This window comes from Aotus nancymaae, unplaced genomic scaffold (assembly GCF_030222135.1).
Source record: "Aotus nancymaae isolate 86718 unplaced genomic scaffold, 86718_ANA_hifiasm-v0.15.2.pri h1tg000010l, whole genome shotgun sequence".
NCBI classification, from domain to species: domain Eukaryota; kingdom Metazoa; phylum Chordata; class Mammalia; order Primates; family Aotidae; genus Aotus; species Aotus nancymaae.
In genome coordinates, this window is record NW_026988421.1 from 13428505 (window position 1) to 13438848 (window position 10344).

At 49.5% G+C, this 10344-nt stretch overlaps 2 long non-coding RNA genes across 2 annotated transcripts; both read left to right on the forward strand.

The window, feature by feature from the left end:
• The first annotated feature begins 1718 nt into the window (after nt 1-1718).
• On the forward strand, nt 1719-5720 carry LOC105714175 (uncharacterized). The gene is made up of 3 exons (XR_010341738.1): nt 1719-1831; nt 1992-2076; nt 2958-5720. It is a non-coding gene; the product is annotated as an uncharacterized LOC105714175 (long non-coding RNA).
• A 59-nt stretch (nt 5721-5779) lies between these two features.
• On the forward strand, nt 5780-9065 carry LOC135273983 (uncharacterized). Its single transcript, XR_010341739.1, has 2 exons — nt 5780-5965; nt 6660-9065. It is a non-coding gene; the product is annotated as an uncharacterized LOC135273983 (long non-coding RNA).
• Nucleotides 9066-10344: the final 1279 nt, after the last annotated feature.

Consider the following 10344-nt stretch of genomic DNA (forward strand, 5'->3'; position numbering starts at 1 on the left):
AATAACCCGGCCAGCCTGCATCACTACCTAAACAGTTTTTAGGTATGGACAATTTCTGAAGATGAGTGAACATACTTTTCTGCTTTTTAAAATAATCCTGAAAACTTGGTTTCAATTTTTTCAACAAAGTGATTGCTCAGATCTGAAAATGTTTTTTCACCCTTTTCTACTTTTGAGGCGAGGTTATTTCCTGTAAGATCCAGGGATTTGGGAGGGGCTCAGGATAGGGTCATTTTATAGCCTGATGCCTGGGGATAGTGCAGGGTGCCATGCATGGAGATGTCCCACAGAAGGCAGGGAAGCAAGTGTGGCAGTGGCTATGTCCGCTTTGGAGGTGAGCCAAAGAGGGCATCGGGATCAGTGAGATCTTCATCAATCTGACCAAGTCTTAAAGAATAGCTAAGGACATGAGAATCTGGAAAACAATAACATAATTGAATTGGGGAAGAATTCCCCCAATGAAGAATCCACATCCCAGGCACAATTCATGTCAAACAACATAGGCTATGCTGAAACCAGCCAGAAATCAGGTATTGTAATATAAACCAGTCTGTGTCTTACAAGTCATTCCATTTCTATAATTCCTGGGCAGTTGATTTGCTGATTATTTTTTTCTGTTGCTGAGTTGACTGATTTGAACTATGTCAAAAGGCATAGATTTGTTTATTCATTTAATTTTTATTGGCACCTACTGTTCAGTTTAATTCAAAATTATTAATCATTCCTCCATGGCTCCCTGGTAGAGACCAACCTCAGTCACTTTGGGAGACTGTTCACCAAATAGTTCTAGTTCTCTGCTTTCTGAGCATGGGAGGCTTCTGCTTCCCTGACTGTGAAAGTTAGCCATGGCCACGAGCCCACTTTGGCCCATGAAATGTGTACAGAAGGGACACACTGGGCCAGCGAGTAATTCACTCCATACTCTTACTCCTGTTGTAATTCGGGATGTGTGTGTTGAGGCAAATCCATCATGGGTCCCAAACTAACTATGACATGCAGAGCACTCCATGCTGACCTGCAATAGACAGGCAATGTGAACAAGAGAAAACATTTATTGTCTAACACTGCTGAGATCTGGTGGTTGTTACCTGCAACGTCACCTGGCCTCTCCTCGCTGATGCACATGCGCACACACACACACACGTGCGTGTTTTGCACATATGTTGTGCTGCTTAGGAAGAAGGCACTCTCTCTTTGCCACAACTCTCCCAACTGGAAATTCTCTTTTGTCCTGCCGTGGGATTCCTGTCGCTGATTCACTGGATTTATTCATTTCTTGGTTGGTTTTCCATGTAGAAAGCCAGAGGAGACTTAGAGCATATGTACCCCAGGGTGGTGGGTAAATCCAAGAGAGACGCAATCTCTGTCTCTACGGGCTTACAAACTGGCTTGGCAGAAGAGCGATCCAGGCAATATATAACGATGACAGCCACAAACGGGTGCTTCAGAGCAAAATGACAAGATGCTTGCATGGCAGCAGTTTTAAGAAGGACTGCATCAGGCGGGGTGCAGGGAGAATGTAAAAGCAGCACCAGTGCCAGGTGGCTCCTCTCAGCCTCTCCAGATCCACCCTTTGCCTCTCTCCATGCTGCTCACTACCCGAGACTGACCTGTCTGTCCCACAGTAACAGGCTGTGCCCCCTCTGGCTCTGGGCTGAGTCTGGTCAATGGGGTCTCTGGCAGACTAGAAGGAAGCTGGTGAGTGAAGGTGGCATATTTCTTCCTCTGTCTCTTTTTTCACAGGGTCATCTCAGGCTGGCTGCACACCTCAGCTGAAGATCCCAGCTCCTGTCAATGCCACAGTCTGCTTGACCGTCTCCTCCCAGATTCGGTAATTCTCTCCTGTCTGCCCCTTAAGGCCTAGGGGTGGTAAGAGCCCTGCACTGAGATCCCAGCTCCAGGATACTGCACCAGCCCTTTTGGTTTCCCTATATCCTGCCCATACCTTAGTCAAGGCAGGTGTGGGCAGGATATGCCTTTTTTTATTTTAGGGACTCCTTAAAGCATCCAGATTTGAGTGTGCCATCTGTTTCCTGATAGCCCCTGACCACGAGGTCTTGCTTTGGGGAGCCAGAGGTAAAAAGGAAATGAATGCTTTGTCTAATTATAGGGTCAGTTGGTAAAAGAGGTGGGAAGCTTTTTTAAATGATCCATTCTTCATTAAGAAATGAGTTATTAAATGGCTTTGCTTCTCCCCAACCAAAGTGAAAGATTTTTTCTCTAGAGTTAAAAAAAGGGTTGGAGGCCAAGTATCGGCCTCTTTGCACCAGTGATGAGCAAATGGGCTGTCCTGGAGGCTTTGTCTCCCAAAACCCTTCACCAATACAGAGGCCAGCCAGGATGTCACGTCACCAGCAAGGAGCTCCCCCAATCTCCTCTGATCTGGCAAAGTTGACACCAGAATTCCAACCACTGTTTTTAACTTGAACCTGAGAGCAGAACCTAATTTCCAGATGCCCAAGGAAAATTGTAACTTTTCTTCAGAGTTTCCATATTTAGCACAGAGCTGCTTGGGAAGGAGGCACGCTCTCCTTGCCACAACTCTCCCAACTGGGAATTCTCTTTTTCCCTGCAGTGGTTTCCTGTGGTGAATTCACTGGATTTGGCCATCTCTTGGTTGGTTTTCCAGGTAGAAAGCCAAAGGACTCTTGGATCTGGGAGTGCTCTAGGCCCTGTTCCCAATCCCCAGGGACCCTTGCTCCTTAGCTGTATCCAACTCTGGAGAGGTGCAGCCAGGAAGAGGCTGGTACCTGGAGCCCCAGCGTTTCCCAAAGCAGCTAGAAGAAGCAGACACATGATTACAGCTGCTGGGACTGGATCCGGGGGGCGGGTCAGCTCAGGCATGCCAGGATATAAAGAGAGAGGAAGTGCAGACAGCAATTTGGAAGATTTAGGAGTTCTTGGGCTGTCATCGGATTTTATGCGTTGTCATTGACATATGTTTGTATTCTCTCCAGAGCAGGTACAAGCTGGGAAGAAGGAAGGCAGGGCATGCCTGTGTGCCAGGTCTGCACAGCTGGACAGATGAGGAAAGATGTGGAGGAGGGGCCGGTGATTGTCTGGAAGCCTAAGGATGTGGTTTGGCCCTTGGGCTCCAGAATGTGCATACCAGGACCTGGGGTGGCACCGCCAGGAAGCAACAGAGAGGAGATAAAACTCACAGCAGACAGACTTGCCTTAACAAAAACTCCGTTGAATTAAAACATGCTTTTCAAGAAAACAAATATCAATTCAATCAGCAAACAGCAGAAAAGTTTCTCATAAGAGCGAAGAAGGGCCGGGTTGCTGAGCAGTAAGAGTTTCAGAAAAGGAGATGGGAGATGAGATGGCCAGAAGGAGCAAGAGCACCGTACATCTCTGGACAACCTCATTCTAATTGCTCAGGGGCTGGGATGTGCATTTTGGAGTGCAGGAGAAGTGGCATCACACAAAGCCTAGATTTTCTTCTACAGATGACCAAGCCGTAGGTTCTCAAGGCAGTGGCACTAGGGCAGAAAACTCTCACACTCTGACGTGCACGCACAGCTCTTGGGGATCTTGTTGAAATGTAAACTCTGTTTCCATAGGTCAGGCCTGAGATTCTTAATTTCCAACAAGCTCCTAGATGAGGTCCACTTTGCTGGTCCATGGAACACACTTAGAATAAGTAGCAAGGCATAGGAGGACATAGACTTTGCTCAGGGATGCTGTGCTTCCCTCCAGACTAAAACAAAAGCAGACATAAATGGCCCAATTCAACAGCATGGCAAGTTTGGTGCTAATGATCCAAGCCCTGGCCTGGTGACCAAGTGGCTGCTCAGGGAACTCCAGCTCCAAACTCCTCCCCTTCCTACCTCCCCTTCAAGAGTGAGTAACACGCCAGGGTTGATTGGGGTCCACTGTCCCCAGGGAAAGGTGGCCCAGTCACCAAGTGTAAGTATATAGAATGGCTTACCTTTGCAGAGCTACTACAGTCCTGGACCTATGGGCCTAGAAACATGACTTGCCACTCACTCACTCACAGTCATTCATTTCTGCAACAAACAGTTCCTGAGCATCTGCTATATGCCAGGCCCTGTGCTCAGCCGTGCTGCTTGCTGGCATTCCTGTTGGATTTTCAATGTACTAGCCCTGGGGATACAGGATGAACAGCAGATTGTGCCCTCAGGAGGCCTAATGCAGTCAGCCCGCTGGAGCACATATGAAAAACAATACAGATGTTTTCATTTATTATCATATTCATCATTATGATGGTAGCTTATACTTTTGGGAGCCTGCCATATACTAGCCATTGTGCTAAGCACATTATATGAGTCATCTCATCAATCCTCACAACAACCTATGTGGCAGGTACTATTATTAAACCGACTTCAAAGAAGCTCAGGGAGGGTAAGTAACTTGCACACGAACACCAGCTATTAAGGAGAGGAACCGGGAGGTATGGCCAGGCAGGCTGCCCGCCTCTGTCCCTACATGCTGGGTCTGAGTGTCTACTCGTGGGCACATTCCCTCCCTGGGGGGAGAGCTCCTGGGGAGCTGATGGCATCACTGAGTGAGTCTGGAATTCGATGGGAGCACATTAGATGACATGGGTGATCCGCGATGAGGACAGAGGCGTCACACTGTAATGACTATGCACACATCTCCCCTGAATCCACAGAGATGTGGCAGAGGCCAGGAGCTCCAGTTCCTGGCCCAATGTCCCCCCTCTTTCCCAGAGACACACCACTTGGCTTTGCTACACCTTGCTAGGCAAAGGCCATATGCTCCCCATCTCCTTGGCCTCCCTGGCTGTCCACACATCCACATCCACACATCCACACCCACACACACATGCACGCGATCATACCCATTCCATGAGCCCACATGCCCAGACATGCTCACACTCATACACTCTCATGCATACACTGCCGTGCACAACACACACACATGCATTCACACACCCTCACGCACACACACTTCTGATGGCCACAGACTACTCCTGCATAAATCTGCTGCCCACCATGCTGAGTCATGCTGCTTGCTGGCATCCTGTTGGATTTTCAATTTACTACCCAACTACCAGTCCTAATAACATCAGATAAGAGGGCTTCTGCTGTGCTGTGCTTGTGTTCAAAAACTAAATGCCGTCGATCCAGAGTTAAGTCCAGCCTCAGAGAAACAGAATATAAACACCCACGTGGCCCTGGGTCACTGAGTTCCTCAGACATTGTGTGCTATGGGAGTTCCAGGAAGGGGGGATTGCATGAGTTTGAGTGCTGAAGCCTTCCTGGAGGCGGCGAGATTTCTGATTGGCCTCTGTTATGAGCTGAATTGAGTCCACCCCAAAATTTAGATGTTCAAATCCTAACCTGTAATACCTAAGAATGTGACTTTATTTGGAAATAGAAGCATAGCAGAGGTAATTAGTTAAGATGAGGTCATAGTGGAAGAGGGTGGGACCCAATCCGATATAACCAGTGACCTTATAAAAAGCAGAAGTTTGAAGACAGGCACACAAGGAGATGAAGGCGGAGACACAGCTGATGCAGCTAAGGAATGCCAAAGATTGCCAGCAAAGCACCAGAAGCCAGGGAGAGGCCTCAAATTCTCCCTCCCAGCAAAAAGGAGGAAGGAAGGAACCTCCAAAAGAAGCAGGCCAGGCACGGTGGCTCACACCTCTAATCCCAGCACTTTGGGAGGCTGGGGCAGGCAGATCACCTGAGGTCAGGAGTTCAAGACCAGCCTGGCCAACATGGTGAAACCCCATCTCTACAAAAAATACAAAATTTAGCCAACTGTGGTGGTGGGCGCCTGTAGTCCCAGCTATTCTGGAGGCTGAGACAGGAGAATTGCTTGAACTCAGGAGGCGGAGGTTGCAGTGAGCAGAGATCACACCACTGCACTGCAGCCTGGGTGACAGAGTGAGACTCCATCTCAAAAAACAAAAAAGCAGCAACACTGCTGACACCTGGATTTCAGGCTTCCAGCCTCCAGAACTGAGACGGTACATTTCTGTCACTTAAACACCCAGTTTGTAGTACTTTGTTACAACAGTCCTAGTGAGCTTGCACAGCCTTGGAGGACAGGTAGGAATTTGTGATGCACAGAGAAAGCAAACTGGCCATGGTTATTGAAATTAATAGAATCGAAGCACCCCTATCGCTACCACCCAGGGCCATCACTTACAAAGCTGTTCACAATGATGCAGCCACGTGAGAAGGTCAGAGGGCCAGGGCAGGAGATAGGGTCCAGGTGGGCCTGGGCTGCCTGCAGAGCCAGCTTGCCCCGCCGCCTGGTTGCCAATGAGCACCTGTGGCTAGGAGGAGGCGCCCAGGAAGAAAACTTGGCCACATCCCTGCCTGCCTCCCTGGCCGGAGGTGATGCTCTCTGCCAGCTGGCCCAGCTCCCCCACCATATACCTGGCTGGGAGTCAGTAAACAGTGTGTGTTTGTAGGGCTCTGCGCTGAGGGGCATTAGATCCATGCAAAGGCTAATAAATTAGAGATAAGCGGGATTTGCTGATTTGCTGGAGGTTAGAGCTGCAGGATCTGGCGTCAGCTCTGGGTCTTTTCCATGGCCCCAGGCTGGCTCAGGTGTGAGCTGAAAAGGGAAAACTGTCTATTTAGGTTGTTGGGTTCCCCCGAAAGATCTGTTAAGTCCTAACCTTGGGTACCTCTGCTTGTGCTATTTGTAAACAGGGTCTTTGCAGATGTCATCAAGGAAAGACAGGCAACGCTGGATTCAGTCAGGCTCTAATCCAGTGGCTGGTGTCCTCTTAAGACAAGGGAAATCTGAACACAGACACAAAGAGGAGAAAGCCATGCAAAGACACAGAGACACATGCACAGAGGGAGGACGCCATGGGACAAGGCAGGCAGAGATCCGAGTCACGCACCTGAAGCCAAGGAGTGCCAAGATTGCCAACAACCCCCCAGGGCTGGAAGAGGGGAGAAGGAGCCTCCGCTAGAACCTTCAGAGGGAGTATGCACTGCTGGCGCCTTGATTCCAGACTTCTGACCTCCAGAAGCACGGGAGAACAGATTCCTCTTGCTTGAAGGCACCCAGTCTTTGGTCCTGCGTCATGGCAGCCCTCAGGAATGGATCCAGGTTCTTCCCTGCCTGCCTGGTGGAGCAGCCTCCACAGGGAACCTTTGCCAGCAGGAAGAGGCCCCGTGTGGAGCTCAGACCTGCCAGAGGAACTTCTCTCAGCCTCCTCTCTCCACACACCCACCAAGGTGTGACTCCCTCCCCTTTACCGTCGGCCACTTGCAGGTGCTGGAGCTGTCCCTGCCTCTCTGTACAGTGGGGGAAGAGCAGCCCTCTCTGCTCTACTTCCTTTTTTTTTCTGTTGAGACAGAGTTTTGCTCTTGTCGCCCATGGCACAATCTCAGCTCACTGCAACCTCTGCCTCCTAGGTTCAAGCAATTCTCCTGCCTCAGCCTCCTGAGTAGCTGGGATTACAGGCACCTGCCACCACACCCAGCTAATTTTGTAGTTTTAGTAGACCCGGGGTTTCACCATGTTGACAAAGCTAGTCTCAAACTCCTGACCTCAGGTGATCCACCCGCCTCAGCCTCCCAAGGTGCTGGGATTACAGGCATGAGCCACCACGCCCAGCCTACTCTCTACTTCTAAGGCTTCTTGTGACAATGTAAGAGAAAGGAGGTGACAGAGCTTTGCAACCTGCAGAGGGCTATGTGCTCTGGTGACCAACTCACTGTCTGGTGTTGGGACAGGAAGAAGCCCCTGATATGGCAGTAGGCTGGGAACCAGGGAGGAGGAAAGGCCGCAGGTTATTCCCAGGTACATGGCCCTTCTGCACCCTGCAGTCTCCTTCCAGGTGCCATAACAAGATGGCACACATCCTTGGCACAGTGCTAGAGGCCTTTCATCAGCTGGCTGCACTCACCCCTCTGGACTTACTGCCTGGCACCAACCGTTTTCCGCCCACTCAACTCCACGCTGTCCACAGCTTCTACCCCCAGCCACCTGATTCTGCAGGCCAATGTCACACACTCCCAGTCCACATTCTGTTCTGACATTTCATGTCATTATTTTGCAGAGAATGTGTCTCTGTTGACTTTGAACTTATTGAGAGCAGGAATCGTGCTTCAGCTGCTTAACCAGCCCTGCACTTAGCCCAGGGCCTGTCTGATCCATGATGGGTGGTCTAGGTTGATTGAAGGAATGGCATTGAGTCTTTAAAATGAAAGCGTGTTGCCTAGCTTGGTTATTTTTTAATTCCATAGTTCATCAAGGACTCTGTTTACCTGAATATCCTCTGCAGAGCACCAGTTCCATAATGTGCTTCACACACACACCCCAGTTCCATAACTTAATACATTTTGTATAGGCTACATACTACTTCAGCCTCTTTTATGATTAGCGTGCCCATTAGCGCACTAAAGGCTCAGACATTCTGCAGTAAAGAAACCTATTTAACTTTGTTTAACCAAGTATTTCTCAAATTTATTTGAACCTATGTGGCAGAAAATGCTGAGTGTCTGGCATTCTTCATTTCCCTCTTCCTTTAACATGGAACCCCTGATGGTTTTAGCTTGGCACATCACCACCCAGAATAAATACTACCTTTCCCAGCTTTTCCTGCAGCTAGGTGCTGCCCTGGGATAAATTCTGAACAATGAAATACAGGCAGACATAAATCATATATGATTTCAGGAAGGAACCTTAAAGAGCAGTGTGTCCTCAGGGAGGGGAGCATCGCACACTGGGGTCAGTTGCAGGAGGCTAGGGGAGGGACAGTAGTGGGTAGGGAGAGATACTGTGGGAAGAAATGCCAAACATAGATGGTGGGGGGATGGAGGCAGCAAACCACCTTGCCATGTATGTACCTATGCGACAACCCTGCGTGATCTGCACATGTACCCCAGAACCTAAAGTACAAAAAAAAAAAAAAGAATTATGTCCTTCTCTTCCCCACACATTCCTCCTCCTGTCTGAAATGCAGATGCAATTGCTGGCATTTGAGCAGCCATCTTGGGCCATGCAGTAGCTTCTTATGGATGAGCTAGGACTTATCCAGGAGTCTAGATTTACCTCCAAACTTTGTTTATCTACAAAAAATAAAAGTCTTCTTTAAGCTATATGAGCTATATGATCTGGTGTTTTCTGTCCCATGCAGCCAAACACGATGTTGCCTGATGCACCCTAAAGCCCCCTTTTCCACATCACCTAATTCTGCAGGACGTTATTGCAGAAATCTTGGTCATCCAGAACATGGACAAGGCACATGAAGCCTGGAGCACTGTCGACTCAGTCCTCGTTTTCCCCGCCTCCACCTCAGCACGGGTGAACTAAAACTATTTCTGCAAGATGTTGTTACAGAAATCTTGATCATCTACAACATATATCTTATGGTGAGCAAAGCCTTTGGCCAGGGAAGGAACTGATATCAGGGTCTCATCCTCCACTGGAGTTATGGAGTGGTTGAATCCAGCTGGAAGAGTGGGGCAAGAAAAGGCAAATGCCAACCCTGAGAAGGTGGGTGACCCATGGGTGCCCCACAGTTGGGGCCGCACGAGCATGGTGTTCCTACCGCCTCCCCGCCAACCTCACCTGGCTGCCCCTCTCTCACACACACTACTCTGTGGCCACACTGGCTGCTCTTTAGTCCTTTCAGACCGTCCTCCATGGCCTCCCAACACAGTCCCTCCACCTGTCATTCTGCTCACTCCTGGCTGCCACCCACCTCCCCCTACCAGCTCCTTTTTGCCTTTTGGATCTCAGCCTGGACGTCCCTCCTCAGAAGCCCTCCATCCTCACCCTGTATGAAGCAGCCCTCAGGCCCTCCTGTCCCTCTGCACAGCCTACTTGATCACAACTCTGACCGTATTGGGGGTTTGTTGACTTACTTCTTTTCCTAATCCCCACTGGCCATCCAAGTTGAAGAGGGCACAGTCTTTGCACGTTTTGCTCATCACTGTGTACTCAGCACCTAGCACAGAGTGTGTTGCTCCATAAAGATTTGCTGACGAGCCGTCCGTGGGTGAATTCCAAAAGCCTTGGGGCCCCAGCTGGGTGACTGCGCCCTCAGCCAGAATTTCATTGCAGTCTTGCAAAAGTACCAATGACAAATCTGTTCATCAGCATAAAACAGACACCAGCATGCTGGGTGTGTCCTCACCCACACCGTCGCCTAGGGGACATTAGTCAGGCCCTGTGTTCCAGGCCTCACTAGCTTAAGCCATCACTCCCTCCCTAGATTGCAGCTGTCAGGGGACATCGGTGGGGGTATGAAAGAAAGATCTGATACACTGTGCGTTGAACATGGTAAAAGTAATGTAAGCAATCCAAGGACATACTGTGAGAAGCGCATCCTCCTCCCTCCTAGCACCCAGCCTCCCAGTTACCTTCTCAGAGGCA